We start from the raw sequence: 13795 nt of genomic DNA on the forward strand, positions 1-13795 counted from the left end.
ACATATTTTCTTGTAAAAATGAAAACTTAGACAAAGTGACAAGCCCAAGGTTACTCCATATAAAGTGCACAAATGTTTGAATCTGAGTTTCCACTCTATCTCTGATATACATCCTGATGGCATTTCTAGATTTAAAACAAATGAACAGTAAAACATTATTATTATTTACACCAACAAATTTAGGTATTTAAGCAATTATTTTGTGCGCAGTAGCTCACACCTGTAATCCCAGAACTTTGGGAGACTGTGGCAGGCAGATCACCTGAGGTCCAGAGTTCAAGACCAGCCTGGCCAACATGGTGAAACCCCATCTCTACTAAAAATACAAAAATTAGCGTGCCATGGTGGCAGGTGCCTATAATCCCAGCTACTCAGGAGGTTGAGGCAGGAGAATCACTGGAACTTGGGATGTTGAGGCTGCAGTGAGTCGAGACTGCACCTTTGCACTCTAGCTTGGGCGACAAGAGCAGGTCCATGTCAAAATAATAATAATACATAAAAAAATAAACATTATTTTAATAATTAATGACTTTATATAATATGTAATATTTTCACTGAAGTAACTACCAATATTAGTGATTGTGCATCATAGTTAAGAAATTTTGACTACTTCATATGTATTTTGCTTCCAAAAATTATATGAAAATGGCCCTCATCATTTCGTACCCTCATGCTTCTCTATGTGGTTCTCATTAAATATTTAACACATCCTAAATTAATTTAGATACATTATTAATAGGAAAGGAAATATTTGCTTTTTATTTTATAATCTCATTTTAATATTAAATCTCTTAAAGAGTTTCTTGGTAACATGTATAGATCTCTATATAACTAGTACAGTATGACTTTATATTTGGCCTATTTGAGAACACTGGAGTAATATTTATCCTTTCACAGCAAAATCTTGTTCATGGACCTGGGAAATATGAAAGAAATGGGAAAACCTAAAGAACATGTCAGCCAGACGCAGTGGGTGGCACACACCTGTAGTCCCAGCTGCTAAGGAGGCTGATGGGGGGAGGATCGCTTGAGCCCAAGAGGATGTGGTTGCAGTGAGCCGAGATTGTGGCACTGCATTCCAGCCTGAACAACAGAGGGAGACAATGTTGGGGGAGAAAAAAGAAAAAAAAGAATAAAGAATAAAATAACACGTCAGCTAAATGTTTTCATGTAGATCATGGACTACAGACTTCTTTATCATCCATTAACAGTCTGTTGCACTAATTAAAAAGCATTTGTTAATAAGATAGGAAGCCCCTAATTCTCTAATTCTATGTTTAGTCTGCTAATTGCTACCTGAAAGCCAGTTTTCTCATGTCTCTTTAAATTCTTCAACATATATTTTCATGACCCAGAATAATTTCATGAACATGTAAGAAGCTTAAATTCAGACATTTTTGTAGAAGAAACCAGAATAGCTTTATTTTCAGTGATATGTGACTGACAGTTGATAACCATTTTGTCTAATCTTATTTAACCTGAATTAAGATGCCAATTTGTCTTTCCTTCCAGTGAATATATTCACTCATCAAGGAAGCAGCAATGCACTGATTGTAGCCTCAAGAAATAAATGACTTTGGTCATGATTGGGTTTCCTTGCTTGGCAAAATGAAAAAAAATAGACAGATAATAATGTATTAAAGATAAACCCACAGGCAAAAGATTAGTCTGATTTGTATGTCCCTTCCCTCTGATTTCTTTATAAGGCATTTGTAAAATGCTTTAAAGAGGACAAGAAAATGGAAGCATTTTTGACAGACCAAAAGACAACCACACAAACTGAATACATCAACTTATTTATATCAGTTGGCTTATTTTAAACAACAGTAACTGTCTTAGAACATGGATGGACTACCCTAATGGTTATATTTCCACTTGGATGCCATTACAGATGGAAGAGAAAGTGCAAATTAAATAAAATGGTGCCTCTTTCCTCTGGACTTCCAAAAGGTGTATAGTTAGCATTCTGCCAAAACCAAGGGAAAAAAGAACATTACATTTATACAGGATAACAATAGTTAAATATCATCTGTGACACTGTGCATTACTATTTCAGGAAGAAATTGACAGCATGTAGCTATTATAAATATATGCTTTCAAAGTAAACTGTATAAGGGCTGCCCCATATAACCCTATATTTGAGATTGTAGCATGCATGTCCTTGTGCAAATAAACAAACTTGCCTTCAACAGGTACACAATCTCTATATAGTAGGAATTTTACAAATTCATGCCAGAGAAAGTATATTTGTTAAATATGATGAGCAAAAAAATATGTTCTAGGAGGACATCTAGCAGTTAAAAATGGTAACTCTCTTTTTTCATAATTCATATCAGTTTATTTTGACAGCTATAGTAACAATCAAAGGTTGCTCAGAGATGTGTGGGCTCCATCTTCATCAAACCCATAGTTTCTACTTCCCAGTGGATTTAGTGTCATTTCAATAAAAAAAGTGCCCCAAGCAAATGCAGTAATAAATTAGAATATCATTTTCAGCCTTTTCTCCTATCAAGAGGATCCTGAAAACTCCAGAAACTGAGAAAAACAGAAATAATAATAAAGGTGTGGCATTAAATAATCTACCCAATATCAAATCAAACCTAGGATATAGCTTATGATATGGCTGACAAAGAGAACTTTCCTAGAAAAAAAAAAAAAAAAACATAATGAGTGAATGTTATTTTTAATACTAAAATTTCTTCATGGACTATAGACAAGAAAATGTAAATGTAAAGATAATTTTACATTCCAATATATTTAATATTTTACATCCAACATTATACACAGACTCCAACTTAATAAAGTTATCTTTTTGGTAATAAAACCAGTAATAATGAGTCAACTATTTCCAGAGAAACTCAATCTTAGACATGCCAGAATTCTTATTTAATCAGGCATGACTTAATGTCTTGGAAATTCAATGAGTATCTCTCAGTAGCTTTTAAAAAAAGGTTTTTTGTTTTTGTTTTTGTTTTTTTGTTTTGTTTTTTTGTTTTTTTTCTGAGGGTCTCTGAAAAGAATATTTGTGAGAATAGTTTCTTTTATGGTTTTGGAAAAAATTTATAAGTCTCCTACTCACATTAAAGAGGTGTTAAATGTTTCTTCATAGATGGCTTGTCAGTCAAGAATAGCAAAAATCTTCCCAGGTGTGTTGGATAACAATGATGCAAAGCAACATGATAAGATAGCCTCAGATTTTGTTTATGACACGAAGCATAAAATCACAGAAAACATTACTGATTGCTTACACTGTGCAAGTTTTACAACATTCTCATAACTCCCCCACCACACCACCCACCCACCCTCCCCAGTGTTTCTCAAGTCCAGCACTGTTGGTATTCTTCTGTCTGTGGGAAAATTTTTGTGTGGGGTTGCAGACAGTGTGCATTGCAAGAGTTTAAGCAGTATCTAGTGATTAACTCCTTAGTCGCTACCCACTAGAATTCGGTAGTACATCTCCCTTCCTATTGTGACAACCAAAAATGAATGGGGATGTTGCCAAACATTGCCTGGGAGGCAAAATTTCTTCTGGTTGAGAACCAACGACACAAATGAACTCCACACATGCACATGCACACACATTTATGTATACAAGTGCACACATACCTGCACATGTGCACACTGTTACTTATTTCCACAACCCCTAAACACCCACATACACACATGTCCACATCTTGACATCCAAACAGCCACACACACACACACACACACACACGTGCGCGCATATACTGACACACCCTGCACCCCACCCCCACATATACCCACACCAATTCACATACATACAGCCCCATATATAAACACTCACCTATAGATCCATAATATACATTAAGTGGTTAGGTATTATTATATAAATCATTAAGAAATACTATCCCTTACCTTTAATAATTTGTTGCCGCAAAGGTAGATTTTATCTTTATTTTCTCTTGTGATTTAGGGACACAGTTCCTTAAACTGTAAGTGCAGATCTGAATAAATATTTGTTGAATATATTAACAACTGTTTTGTTTTATATTGATATAACGTAGAGCTTATTTTTATCTTTCCCAGTCTTTGATTCCTGAAGGCCCAGAGGGACAATTTAGAGTTTATTTCCTCAGTGTTATAGAATATATATATTTTTTAATAAGTACTGCACTGGGATGTTGATTGAACCAACAAATATGAGGTTGACATATCAGAAAACATTAGTATCAATTTAAATTTCAACAGGGATGAATGATACATTATGTTCTTGTTGAAATAAATTGCATATATAGTTCAGCATTTATGTTATTGTGATTAGAAAAATTGTGAAACCTTCTGTTAAGAAAATAAAATTGAAATTGAATTGCTAGTATGATAGACCTTTAAAGTAGGTTATATTTGCTTTTAGTAGTAAAAATTATTGAACAACTTTTTTACTCTAAAGAAACATACATTTTTATAATGTCCCATGGAGATCTGTCCACTTGGTGATCCGGGAAATAAAATCAGACAGAAATTATGTCCTGATTTTTTTTTTTTTTTTTTTTGAGACAGGGTGTTGCTCTGTCACCCAGGCTGGAGTGTAGAGGTAAGATCACAACTCACTGTAGCCTCTACCACCCAGACTCAAATGGTTCTCCTATATCAGCATCCCAAGTAGCTGGAGACTACAGGTATGTACCACCACACTCAGCTAATTTAATTAATTAATTAATTAATTTAATTTTTTATTTTATTTTTATTTTATTTTATTTAGAGATGGGCTCTTGCTATGTCAGCCAGGCTTATCTGAAAACCTGGCCTCAGGCAATCCTTTCACGTTGGCCTCCCAAAGTGATCCCAAAATATACCATATTTTTCTTACTCGTTCATTTATTGATGAACACTTATGTTTGTTCCATATCTTGGCTACTGTGAATAGATCTACAATATACAGATCTATTATAAGCATGACCCACCACGTCTGGCCTCTGACATTTTTTAAAAGTTAATTTTTATGTTGAAATTTGAATTTGATCAGGTAAAATCACATTAGTGTAATTCTCCAAGCATTGACTCATTATTTCCTTGTTCAACACATTATGCAAGTATAGGTTTATGTCCTCGGAGAGCATGCAATTGATTACTATATCAAGGCAGTAGGTGAGCTGGGTATGGTGGTTCAGGCCTGTAATCCCAACACTTTGAGGGGGCTGAGGCAGGGGGATCACTTGAGGCCAAGAGTTTGAGACCAGTCTGGCCAACACTGTGAGACTCCTTTTCTACCAAAAATTTTTAAAGTAGCTTGCTGTGGTGGCGTGTACCTGTGGTCCCTGCTGCTTAGGAGGCTGAGGCAGGAAGATCACGTGAGCCCAGGAAGTGAACTGTGATCTTCCCATTGCACTCCAGCCTGGGCAATAGAATAAGATTCTGTCTCAGAAAGAAAGAAAGAAAGAAAAAAAAAAAAGATGGTATGGTTTCCTAAGACATATAAATGTATTCCTCTTATCTAATTATACTTAAGCATCCTTTGACCAAAATATTCCATGTCCTCTTCCTTGCAAAACACTCCAGCTTCAGATAACCACCATTATTATACTCTCTACTTCCATTACATGAAATTCTTTTAGATTACACATATGAGTGTGATTATGCAGTATTTGTCTTTTTGTGTGTGGATTATTTCACCTAACATAATGTCCTCTAGATTCATTCATGTTGTAGTCAATGACAGGATTTCCTTCTTTGTTGTGAGTTAATTGTATTCCATTGTGTATATATACCACAGTTCCTTATTAATTCATTTACTGATGAACACTGAGGTTGGTTCTATATTTGGACTACTGTGAATAGACCTACAATATACAAGAAAGTGAAGCTATCTCTTTGGATATATATGAGACATAAAACTATGCTAAGTATAAATAATATTATCATAAAAATAACAATTTTTACGTTCCTAAACTGTGTAATTAAATTGTGTTTTGGCATATTGCCATATGCCAATATGACATATATTAATGAAGTGAATATAAGCTTAACTATTAGAAATGTATGAAAAGAATAAACACAACAAAATAAAAGCTTCAGAAGTAACAGAAACATATACCCTCCAGAATGAAGTACATACTTATTTAATCATTTAATGTTTAAAAGTAGCTAATGTTTATATATAAACAAAGTTTAATTGATTTGTCTAACAGTTTCATCAAAGTCACCATATATAATAGAACTACCATATGATCTTGTGGGATTACAGGATCATATGGTAGTTCTACTTTGCATTTATTGAGGTATCTGTCATAATGTTTTTCATAACATATGTGCAAATTTATATTCCCACCAACAGTATGAAACGGTTTCCTTTTCTCCACATTCTCACCAACACGTTATTTTTATTTTATATATTTTTTTTGATGATACCCACTCTGATTGGGGTAAGATGATACCTCATTGTGGTCTTGATTTTCATTCCCAGAGGATTAATGAGTTGAACATTTTTTCATATACCTGGCCATTTACACATCTTCTGAGAAATGTCTGTCCATATTATACAAAGTGATCAGATTCAATGCAATCCCTATTACAATACCAACAATGTTCTTCATATAAATAGAAAAAAAGAGTTCTAAAATCCATATGTAATGAAAAAAGACCCCAGCCGGGCGCGGTGGCTCACGCCTGTAATCCCAGCACTTTGGGAGGCCGAGGCGGGCGGATCACAAGGTCAGGAGATCGAGACCACGGTGAAACCCCGTCTCTACTAAAAATACAAAAAATTAGCCGGGCGCGGTGGTGGGCGCCTGTAGTCCCAGCTACTCGGGAGGCTGAGGCAGGAGAATGGCGTGAACCCGGGAGGCGGAGCTTGCAGTGAGCCGAGATCGCGCCACTGCACTCCAGCCTGGGCGACAGAGCGAGACTCCGTCCCCCCCCCAAAAAAAAAAGAAAAAGAAAAAAGACCCCAAATAGCCAATTCAATCTTGAACAAAAAGAACGCAGTTGAAAGAATCTCACTAACTGATTTCAAAATATACTACAAAGACACTGTAACCAGGCGGTATGGCAATAGAATAAAAACTGACACAAACAATGGAATAGAATAGAGATCCTGGCTATAAATCCATGCATTTATAGCTAACTAATTTTCAACAAAGGTACCAAGAACATACATTGAGAAAAGGACAATCTTTTCAATAAATGGTGTTGACGAAACTGCATATTCACATGCAGAAGAGGGAAATTAGGCCCTTATCTCTCATGAAATACAAAAATCAACTCAAAACTGATCAAAGACTTAAATGTAAGACCTGAAACTGTGAAATTACTAAAGAAAACAGGAAAAACACTTCATGACATTGGTCTAGGTAGGATTATTTGGATAAGATCACTGAAGTACCCACCAGTAATAAAGGCAAAAGTAAACAAATGAGATTATATCAAACTGAAAATCTTCTGCATAGCAAAAGAAACAATCAACAGGATGAGAAGATAATTTACAGATGAGAGGAAATATTTGCAAACCATACATCTGACAAAGAGTTAATGTACAACATACATAGAAATCCCCAAAAAACTAAATAGCAAAATAACAAGTGACTATATAAAAATGGGAAAACATTTTATTGTTTCTGTATGTTTACTGTTGGCTATAGAGACATAAAAGAGAATTTTTTTAAAATCTGTATTCACACTTATTTTTTAAATAAATATGTTTTCACTTCAGAAAATATATATATTGATAATCTCTCTACCTGAAACACACATAACAAAATTCACTTACACTTCAGATAATGGGCATCAAATAAATAATAGTATAAGGAAGTTAATTAAGCCATTGAAGTATTTATTAAACCATCACATAATTGCCTTTCATTTAAACATTTAATGGCAAAAGTAGGCATCCCTCACTTTAATTGAACAGGAATTCCTTTCCACACCACACAATATTTTTTTAAGACTACTGCTAGGTACTCTCTCCAGTCCACAGTTTTATCTGTGACAGGTCTATATCCAGAACTGTTAGCATAGATTGACACTACCTGTCAGTTTGAAAGACTGCACTTCTACTTCCATGGTCATCACCTTTTAAAACATAAAGAGTTTCCAGTTTTATTAGCCTCACCTCTTTCTGGGGTCATACGAACCTATTGAACTCTGGACAGTTGTTGAATATATATAAGGAAAGTACTACAATTTTCAGTTTGTGAGAAATTTGGGGTTGTCATAAATGCTGAATTCTTCTTGGAGAAAAAAATATTCTAGTACATAGAGCATATGGAAATTTTGTTTTAGAATGTATATGTCTGCATATATTTTATTTACTATTCACAAATATTCATATGCACACACATACTTTTTTATTCATTCCTTTAACTTCTGTGTACAATTGCGTTCAACTGCTTTTCATTTTTAAAAATAAAGCAATATCATTTTAGCTATATAGATTCTCCAAATATCCTATAGTTTTTTATAGATGCATTTCTCAGCAAGTTTCCAGATGAATTCTTATTAATAACTACTTAACTTTAAGGTAATATATTTTAATAATTTTGAAAGCTAAATAATAATTTATCAAAATTTTTACACATCATATGACCTTTTGTAAATATTTTATTATGCTTATGTGATTAATTTTAGACAAGAATCTTAGCGCATAATGAGATCATCTTCTTCTTCCTCAAAACAAACAAACAAACAAATAAAGAGCTTTCACAATTAAGATTAGAGTTATTCAGGCCTTGAATGTTGTGAGGGATTTTGGTATCTCATTTTTTTTTTCATGCAAAATAATAAATTATGTGTAAAAACACTTAATAAAAGACAATTTTAAATCTTGTCTTTCTTGATTTTGAATACATTGTATCAACAAGATAAAATGGTGTATGTGTGTGTGTGCATGTATGTATAGTGGAATAATATAGTTACATTAAGTAAAAATTTGGCCACTAATTGATGGTCTAATACAAGCTTTTGGCAACATTCAATACTAACTCATGATGGTAAATGACACTAACTAGTAGTTGTTGAAAATATCTGGTGTTGGTGTGTTGCATATTGTTAAGAATGCAGCTCTTACAGTCAGACTACCTATATTCAAATTTTGACTGTGCCAGTTATTTGAGTGTATGAGTTTTTGCATACTTCTTAACTTTCCAGAATCTCAGTTTCTGTGTGTATAAAATGGGCATAACAGACCTTAACTCAAAACGTTGTTGTAAATATTAATTGAATTATTATATGTAATACATGTAATATGTGTGGAATAATGACTGGTAGTTGGTAAGGGAAATCAATCTTTATTAAAGTTATTATAATGAAAAAATAATGTTAGTCATTATGATACAGCAGTCATCAGTGTAGCTTGAATGATGTTAGTTTTTTTCCTATATCATTTAAATATACAGCCTAAAGGCTAAATGTTTAATTCAATATGTGCTTGAGATAGATTTCAGAAATTTTAATTCTCCTGCAAAACATCAATTTAATTATATGAAAATATTTAAAAGTCTCTCCCATGAGAATGATCTTTCTAAAGAGGAAACTAAAAGGAAACTTCTAGTAACATGATCTGAAAACTTAGAAATATTCCAACTTTAATGACATTTGAGATTTTCAAGTATTTTTAAAGTATGTTATTGATAAGCAACTCAATATAACAGAAATTAATTTTAAATATATTTTCATTGTATATAGGGCAGGTTACTGAAATTTTTTGGAAAACTAGAAAGAACATCTATGATAAATCAAATTAAGTAGAAATGTCTTTATAGATTGTTTCCATAAATAGAATGACTAATAAAAGTTTAGGTCATGGCCATTTTTCACTCTTACATTTTTTTTGCATTCACATTGCTTATCTACTGGAAATTTCTTGGATAAAAATTTCAAATTGGTTTATAGCTATTGCATCAAAAATTCTCAATAAAAGAATAACAGGTAATTGTAGATTTATCATATTCAATTAGTAGATTGAGAATCTCATGTGTAGCTATTAGTTGAAAGTTACAAAACAGTGTTAGTGAAAGTGGAGTACAAAATTTCAATAACAACAAAAAGAAAATATAGTATTCTTTGAATCCAAAGCAAACATTATAGACTTACATGTCTGAAGATATATTCTCATCATTTATCTATTATTAATTAATAAAAATTAAATCCCAAACACATTTTGTATTAAATAATCCCTAAAAAGATCCACAATGCATCATCTTCCTCCTTGAGGGTGTATGGAACTTTGCTTCTAAGGGATTGAATATGGCTAAGGTGTTGGTATGTTACTTGCATGAATATATAGAACTCCATTTTAGCAGATTACTATAAAATATCATCTTGCTGGCTTTAAAGAAGCCAACAGCAATGTCGTGAGCTGCCTAAAGAGTGGGCCATGTGACAGAAAACTGTAGGTTCAGCCATAAGAAGCCAGGACTCTTACTCATAAAACCACAAGGAGTTGAATTTTGCCAATAACCTGAATAAACTTGGAATTGGAATATTCCTGTGTTGAAAAGTCCGGGTGAGATCAATGCCCTGCCTGCATCTAGTGCAGCCTGTGATATTCTGATGAGCGGACTCAGGCAGACCATGCCTGGACTCCTGACCTATAACAACACAGTTAATACATGTGGTTTAAGCTATTAATTATGTATAATGTGTTGTACAGCAATAAAAAATGAATACACTTGGATAAAAATAACTTAGTCATTTTCATAAGAGAAACAACTCTGAAGTCACATTTTTAATCATTCCACCCTAATAACACCTCTTGTATTCTGTTCTTGAATTCTAGATAATTCCTTCTGGCATGTCATGACCTATAGTTCTTCAATTCCATCACAACTACAAACCATTGTTTCTATTTCATCATCATTCCTCAACATTTTTGGATTCTCCCTTCTTTGCTCCTTGGGTTCCATGGCTAATCTTTAAAATCACACTTCTTTCTCAATGTTTTGAAGCCTGTCTCAGTTTATCAAACTGACATTAAAACCTCAATTCTGGCATATATTAAAACATTATATTATATACCATTAATATGTACAATTTTTATTTGTTGATTATACCTTAAGAAAGCTGGTGGGAAATTTTAAAACAAAGTGAAGAATATGGGAGAAAAAAGTAAGTCCAATCCTAAGTCAATTTACTGTAAATAAAATCATCTTATAATATTTTTCAACTTTTAAAAATCAACTCCATCTATACGGTAGAGCAGATTAAACATTTTTGGAGTCATTTTTCACTCTGCACTTATTCTTACACTTCACCTCCAATCCATCAGCAAAATCTGTCAGTTTTGAAATAAATCCAGAGGCAGTAAAAATTGCTGTAGATATCTGCAGCTCTATGCCTCAAATCTGAGTAAATGTCTGCTACAATATGTCTTTCCTCATGACGTTTACCTGGAGACTGGACACCAAGCCAGCTCTTTTCTCATCCCTCAGAACTCAACTGAAGTCAGAGCTCTCTGCTGTCCTGCCTGTGAGGGGAAGTTTAGAGGTTAAGCAATATGAGTTAGGATAAAGATAAGCCACCAGGACAGTACCTTGATATTGCTCACTCTTCTTAGGATAAGACTATAAAGAGAGGTCATCTTGACAAAGGGACAGCCATTCCCCCACTCCCCCTCTGAGAGGCAACAGAACTGTGACTAATGAGGAGCTATGTGCAGAAGTGGTTAAAAGCAGGAATCAACAGAGCCGAGGGCAAAATGAGCCCCTTAGGCCTGAACACTGACAGAAACCATCAGATACACAGCACAGAAGGAAGTGCTGTTTTGAAAGCAAAAAGCCAAGAGATACAAAGCCTTCCAGATCATTCCCCACAGGTAAGGCTCCCCTGCCTTCCTGCTTGCCCCACCCTCACACCTGCTAAGAAGGGATATACTTTATATTCCTGCAGGGGACAAACACATACACACACACACACACACACTCTCTCTCTCTCTCCCCACTCATATGGTTTAAGAAGCTAATATGCCAAATCAGAAATTGAGGTTTTCAGTTGTGAAATTTCCATTCTTTTTGAGTTTTTATTTTCAGTTGGTATTTCTTGTCTTTCTGTAGACTATTAGTATTTTTTTCCTTGAGTATAGTGATAATAGTTACTAATCTGTTAATTCCATCATCTGGGTTATCACAAATTCAGTCTCCACTGGTTGTCTTTTCTCTTGAGAATATTCTCCTCTTTTTGTGGATGTTGAGTAATTATGCAAAAAACAGTGAAGTGTTTACTGTCCTCTCCCATGTGCTCCAACAGAAACAATATAGAATCTAAGAAGGTTAAAGGAAAATCAAAATCCCGATTAAGAAATGAAAGACAGCAGTAGTAATAAGAAATACATTACTGCATGCAACAATCCCCATATGGCCAGTGAAAAAGCTGACAAGAGCCAGAGACTTATACTCAAATATCATCAACTAAATTCAGTTTTGGCTCATGTAGTCGCAGCTGTTCGAATCTGACAACTTTATCCGGTGCAGAGATCCATGGCATATAACATGCTGTCCTGGACATTTCCAGCACTTTTTAAAAATTTTCACTGGCACTTGAGAACCAAGACTAATTCACATTCATTTTACAAAGCCTTTGATATATATCTGCAGGGCACCCCTAAGGATACTTAAACTTCTCTCCCTTTGCTACTATTGGAGGTTCAAGACATGGCACAAAAATCTGTACTCTCGAGCTCCAAAGCTTTTACTATGTAGGGGAGGTCCAGTTGGTTGACAAGTCAGAAGCCTCACTCTCAGCTCTTACTGCAATATAATCACATTTCCACCAAAAGGAGTGCTTGATAAACTCTGACAAAATTCAGGGTCCTGTTCACCAAATTTATGTTTTTTGGGGAAATATGTCATAATTCTTCTGTTGTCACATTGACCTTCCACTGCTAAAAACAAAAGGTTTAGCATCATATAAAATTGTTTGTGCATTAGAAATGGTATACGCTTAGTTTGGGCGTTTTAATTGGTCCTTTATATTGGCTACCTGGAAATCAGCCTTTTTCTGGAATGTTTAAACACTGTTGATGGGAATGTAAATTAGTTCAAACACTGTGGAAAGCAGTTTGAAGATTTATCAAAGAAGTTAAAAGATAATTACCATTAGGCCCAGCAATCCCATTGCGGGGCTTATATCCAAAAGAATATAAATCATTCTACCAAAAACACACATACGCTTGTATGTTCATCGCAGCACTACTTACAATAGCAAAGAAATGTAATCAACCTAGATACTCATCAATGGCGGATTGGATCAAGAAAATGTGGTACATATCCACCATGGAATACTACGCAGCCATATGAAAGAACAAAATCTTGTCCTTTGCAGCAACAAGGTTGCAGCTGCAGGCCACTATCTTAAGTGGAACAGAATACCAAACACCACGTATTCTCACTTGTAAGTGGGAGCTAAACTTTTGATATACACGAGCATAAAGAGGACAACAGTAGACACTGGACGCTACTAGAGGGTGGTTGGGTGTACAAGGGTTAAAAAACTATTGGGTATTGTGCTCATTACCAGCATGATAGGATCAGTCATACCCCAAAGCTCAGCATCATGCTATATACTCATGTAATAAGCTGGCATATATACCCCCTGAATCTAAAATAAAAGTTGAAATTACAAAATATAAAATACATAAAGCAATTTTTTAAAAAGTATAAAAATAAGGTTTCTGTGACATTTGAAATAGTGGCAAATAAATACATTTAGAATTATGTTTTTTGAAAAAGAAATCAGCCTTTTCCTTTTGTGCCTGGGCTGTGTTGGAAGCTTACCTGCAGATTATGGCTCACTATAACTTTGGAGCCCCACGGTGTGGGGGGTTGAGCCCCTATTTATCTACACTGAT

Source organism: Macaca mulatta, chromosome 17 (genome assembly GCF_049350105.2).
Source record: "Macaca mulatta isolate MMU2019108-1 chromosome 17, T2T-MMU8v2.0, whole genome shotgun sequence".
NCBI lineage: Eukaryota > Metazoa > Chordata > Mammalia > Primates > Cercopithecidae > Macaca > Macaca mulatta.